The sequence below is a fragment of the Pteropus vampyrus genome, unplaced genomic scaffold, assembly GCF_000151845.1.
Source record: "Pteropus vampyrus isolate Shadow unplaced genomic scaffold, Pvam_2.0 Scaffold106, whole genome shotgun sequence".
Taxonomy (NCBI): domain Eukaryota; kingdom Metazoa; phylum Chordata; class Mammalia; order Chiroptera; family Pteropodidae; genus Pteropus; species Pteropus vampyrus.
Genome location: NW_011888887.1, coordinates 6,599,354 through 6,604,936, shown reverse-complemented (window position 1 = coordinate 6,604,936; position 5,583 = coordinate 6,599,354).

The window sequence follows — 5,583 nt, the reverse complement described above, 5'->3', positions numbered from 1 at the left end:
AAACAAGAATAGGGCAGCAGCACCACCATTCCCTAACTTGAAGAATTACAGGAGAGAAAGTGAAAGAAACCCTGGGTTGGTGAGAGAGAGTCCTTTTATTAATATTTAAATGAAACCTTTTCCCACTTCCATCTGAACTGCAGAAAGAAATGTCATGTGGCTCACTTTATAACTATCACACAAAATAAGAGGAGTTTTACACACTATCCATTGAATCTAATCAATGTGAGCAACCAACCAGTATTTTGGGAAAAAACTGCAGGAAAGAATTTTCATCCTTTTGATTATCAGCATTTTGATGACCTACAAAGATCAAGGTAGTTGTATACTGGATAGATCGTCCCTTTATTTGATTATGTATAGACACAGTCTTTTATGCTACTGAAGTAAGTTTCTCCAAGAAAGAAGAGATTTATTTTTTTACAAAAATTATAATTTCAGTTCCATCACTGCAAGCACTATATATTTTTATATGAGTAATCCTTAGCCATAATGGTCTTTAGTATATGTTATATCATCTTCTCAAAAAGAAAATCTTTGAGTGGTGAAGTCTAAAGAATAGTGTTTCACAGTGTAGATCAGATTGAGAAAATTCCACCAAAGTGAAAAAACCATAAAACCAGTAAGAGGTGTTTCTCTATGTCTGTGAAGAAGCATAATTGATGACTGGCTCCCTAGGAAATAAAAACAACAAATAGCAAGTGCTACGTGGGGGAGAAATGTCTCTTCTGAAATACATAATGGTTAGGAAGAACATACCAGTAAAACATTTGCAAGAAATTCAAAAGAAATGTCATAGTACAAAGAAATACTTAACACGATAACATTAACAGGATATTGTGTATTTGTCCACATTGCTTGCTCTGGCATGAAAAAAACAAAACAAAACAAAACAAAACAAAACAAAACAAAACAGTATTTTCCAAATTTTGAGAAGCTTATTCAAATTCTCATCATTTGAATTATCCATGTGTTTCTAGTGAGAAAACTGGACAATTATAGATATGAACACGAGAGGGATTTGTAGATCACCTAACCCAATCTACTCATTTTACAGGTAAAGAAGAGAGGCCCAGAGAAGTGAGGAAACTAACACAAACCATCAGAGCAGTTAGTATCAGGTCTGAGACTAGAACCCTGGTCTCCTAACCTAGCAACTCTCTCAGTTCCATTTCAGGCTTTCTCTGAAAACCATCTTACTTCCTTCATCAGGCAGAAAGGACCTGCCAGGGGCATGTTTCCTTCTTTGTCTACCTATCTGAAGCGTTTATCCTGCAGGGCCTACCAGAAGCCTTCCTGTCTATTAAAACTTACTGCAATCTTCCTCTCCCATAGATACTAATTATTTCTCTCTTTCATATTTGGCTCTTATGCTGTACTCTCCTGTGACTTCTCTAATATTGTCACCAACTACTCATATATTGCCACCATGCATAAGACTTGACCTTTCTATTTTGACGGCTGAGTTATATCTGTCGTATAGTCTCAAGAAGACTATAAGCTTCTTTAGAGAAGATAATATTTTTATCTCTAAGTCTTAATATCTAACAGAGTGCCCAATGAACAATACTTGTTAAATAAACAGAGTGTCATTATTTAATACTTGCTTGTTTAGCTATTTCACTTTTTATGGGTATAAGCATTGTCTCTCTAAACTCCCAAGCAGATTTCCAGTCCTTTGAATTTAAGACTATTTCTTTTCTTTATACTGCACAGTTTTGAGGGTATGTAGGGGGAAAATGAAGTGGAAAGTCAAGGGTCATTGTGGGATGAATATTTTATACCTCAGATCCATTCGCAAGAGTCCAAATGTCCCCACAGGTTCTGTCTGAATTCTGCCATATTCTGCCCCATGGTGCACTCATAGAAAAGTATATCTCAACCCTGATGCTATGGTGTATGGATGGATTTTGTCCACCAGGTGTCTCTAGCAAGGAACATGGAAGCTGCGGACCTGGGCAAGTCGATTCAGGGTACTGAGTGTCCAGAGGGGCAGGGCTTTCCGCAGAGTGAGTGGAACTCCATTTCTGATCTTTGCGGCGAGGAGATGGCATCACTCAAGAAGCAGAATATAAGACCTGGGTGTAGGTTATTCTTTGTTCTCTCATTCCAACTATAATAATTTTCCAGCAAACACAAAGGGGCAATCTTCTGCAGGAGGACGGTTAGAGAATGGAACTGCTTTAGTAATATTTCCAAAGCAATTTATCTTCAGGTTAATTCAAAATGTTATTGTTCTATAGGTTGTTTTGGTACAAACGAGTCAAAAAAGGGATGATACACATATATGCCCTTATTTATTGAGGTTTTTATGTGGTAGACACTTTCCAAAGTACTTGACATATTTTACCTCACTTAAGACATCCATCAGCTCTGTTGTATAGTAGAGGAAACTGAGGCACAATGACATTAGGCACCTTGTCCTAGTAAATGGTAGAGAAGTCCTCGATTGCCTCACTTTCTAGGCAAAAAGCTCCATGAGAGTAGATTCTTCATTGTTCCCCACTCGCATTACACAGACACACAAACACACACATACACAGCATAGTTCTTGGCACATAGTAGATGTTTAATTAATATTTACTGAAAGAATGAGTAAATGAGAGAAAAAAGGGTTGCTTCAAGAGGAGAAAGACTAAGACTTCATAAATAAATTTCTGATTGGCCATCCTTTTACCTGGTACTTTGACAATAATTCCTCAGCTTCTATACTTCTGCTACTTTCCTATAGTTACATTAAAAAAAAAAAAAGAGTTGACTTGTTTTTTCCAGCTATAGAAGCATGCAAATAAAAGAACCCAAAATTAGCCAAAATTCCAAAATCTCTCCTACCAGGGAGGAAGGAGTTTCTGGATCCTGGGGATTATGAGTGCACAAAAATTGGGTTTAATTAAGAAAATACTAGAGTTATGGAACTAGAATAAATCTCACTGTCATCTAGCTCATCTCTTTAGCTTGAAGCACAGAAATACCTAATTCAGCCATTACAAAACTTTGATTCTAAGGAAGAACAACTTTATTAAAAAAAAAGGCCAGCAAAGATAAGCCTCTTATTACAATTCCGATTCTCACAAAGTTGGAAGAGACCCTCAGGAACCAAAGGCTATTCATTTATTCATCAAATATTTGGAACTCAGAATACTTGTTCTCATGACTGTAAAAGTTAGGTATCTTTTTCTGATACTGTAAACTCTAATTGTGAAGTGAGAAGGCATATATAAAGAGACCCTATATTCTTTTAATCTTTAAAAATTTAGAAGCTATTTTAATAATACTTGAAGTATGTATTCTTGCTAAAATTCCCCAGAATCAGCATCTTTTGCTAAAGAACCTTGATGATTGCTCACTGTAGATTTGCACAACAGAAATGCCTGTGTGTTGTGGATATAGAGTATGATGTAGGTCCGGTGGACTCAATTTAGCTCTAAATGTTCCCTTAAGAAACCACATTACCCCTGTTTAACTACCTAGGATTTTACTTCTACTTTCACTGAAATCACTCTGAGAATGAGCTCTAACTCTTCTTTGGAAATGACTGATAAACAGTTAAAAATTTGGTGGCCTAGCAATAAAACTAGCATTAATTAGGTCATCTTAGGTACCAAATCCAGTTAGTAAAAGATTCCTATTCAGATAGCTTTCCAATTTTCAGGCCAACATACAGCCGTACTAAGATATGGATGTCTTCTAAAGACTTTTCTTTCTTTGAAAATAAGTCCATCTTAATTAGCGTTTTGCTCTAAGCTCTCATCTGCAATGCAGGCCTCTCACATTTATTTCTGAGAGACACCAGAGATTCTTCTCAGCAGGTTCAAGATTAAACCCTATTAACTACCCCATAAACACTACTTCAGCTTTTAGTCACTATCATGGAGAGGCGACCAGGAAGTGCCACCTAATTATACAAAACCTGTGATACCTACAAGGCACTTATACAACTTCCCACAGATACACCAAGGTGTAGAGCTACATAGTGGCCTGTGCTGTGTATTTATTTCTTCATTTTTATCAACCTCACCTATTATCAAAGATGCAGATATATATTTATGAGGCTGTGGAGGAAACAAAGCTGATGGACAGATTGTAGGCAGTATTCAAATTTGCTCTTAGGATGAGTTCTCTCCCAGAAGTCATCTCAGTCCTTCATACAAATGCCTTCCTGGCAGGCTGCCTCACTTGTTCTCTGGACATGCTCAGACTTGGCTATCAGTGAGCATTCTTTTGTCTAAAGTTGAGGCCCCAGCACTCTAAGTTTTCATCAGAATCAATGGCAGGATAAATAGAATTTCAATCCAACCACTTCTATAACCACAAAGGAAATTTAATACCTGAGTTTTAGAAAGTTCAATCCCATATGTCAATATAAAAATGTCAGTCTTTGTCAATTTATAGAGAAAAAAATAAAATGATTATGAATGAAAAGTTCATAAGCAAAGAATTAAATTGATGAAGCCAACTGAGGTTATGTTTAACAGATGGACACCAGTTTCAAAAAACTCTCTTGAATATGTAACTGGGTTTAATGTTGAGTGATAAGGAATATAATAATTACTTATGTCTAAAAGATGTAAGTAAATGTCAAGTAATATTAATTGAATGAAAGAAAAAAGACAAAATTGAGAGAAAGAATATATTCTTTGTTCAATATGCCATACATAGAAAATAGTGAATAATATCGCATTTGAGAGCCCCTGGTAGATTATAAATGCTATTCAAACAAATGTATTATTATGCAAATGCAAAATCTGTTACAATACTTTGAAAATTAATAATTTTTTCTATACTCAGATTTAATAAAATGAAAAGGAGGTGCATAAAGAATGTGGATACTTAGGAATAAAATGTGAGTGAAACGAGGTTTGTTTTCAATTATCTATGCCTAATCTCTCCTTTAGCCCATTCATTGCCAACTTTTTCTTTTCTTTTTTTTTTTTTTGATGTTATTTCAACTTCTCAACTTCAACAACAGACCTTTAAACTCCAGTCTCCTGAGGCTCTGAGAATATCTTCAGCGTCCTCTGAAGTTAGATGCAAGTCACCTTGGGACAGTTGGCTTTTCTGCCTATCACTCATCATAATGATCATTCTATCCTTCCAAAAATATGGGCCTCTTTTTATATAAATAATGTTAAAGGGCCGCAGCAGTTTTTAAAATAATTGGTTTTCCAAGTAAAATCATAGTCTCCTATGCTAAAAAATCACAATATTGAAAATCATCCTGTCAAAATAGTCCTGGGCTCTAGACGAATTTGTATTATAGTTCTGACAAATGTTAATTGAAATCAGCATTAGAAATATCAGTGGGTCAATGAACTATGCATTTGTAAGCTATCCCTTTACAATAGATATAGAAACTGAGTAGCCATCTTCAATATCGCACCGATTTTGGAAATCATTTTCTTAGTAGACAATATGAAATTGTAACAGAATCACAGCATTGAAAGGAAATTTAGTGATGTAATAATTCAGGCTAAGTGAAGGAGTGGATGACTTTGGTTCTCAGTTAGCTTCTTGTGTCTCCTGCCAAAGTTTTTCTATGCAGATAAGATCAAATATTAATATATATTCTTGTTCCTCTTCCCT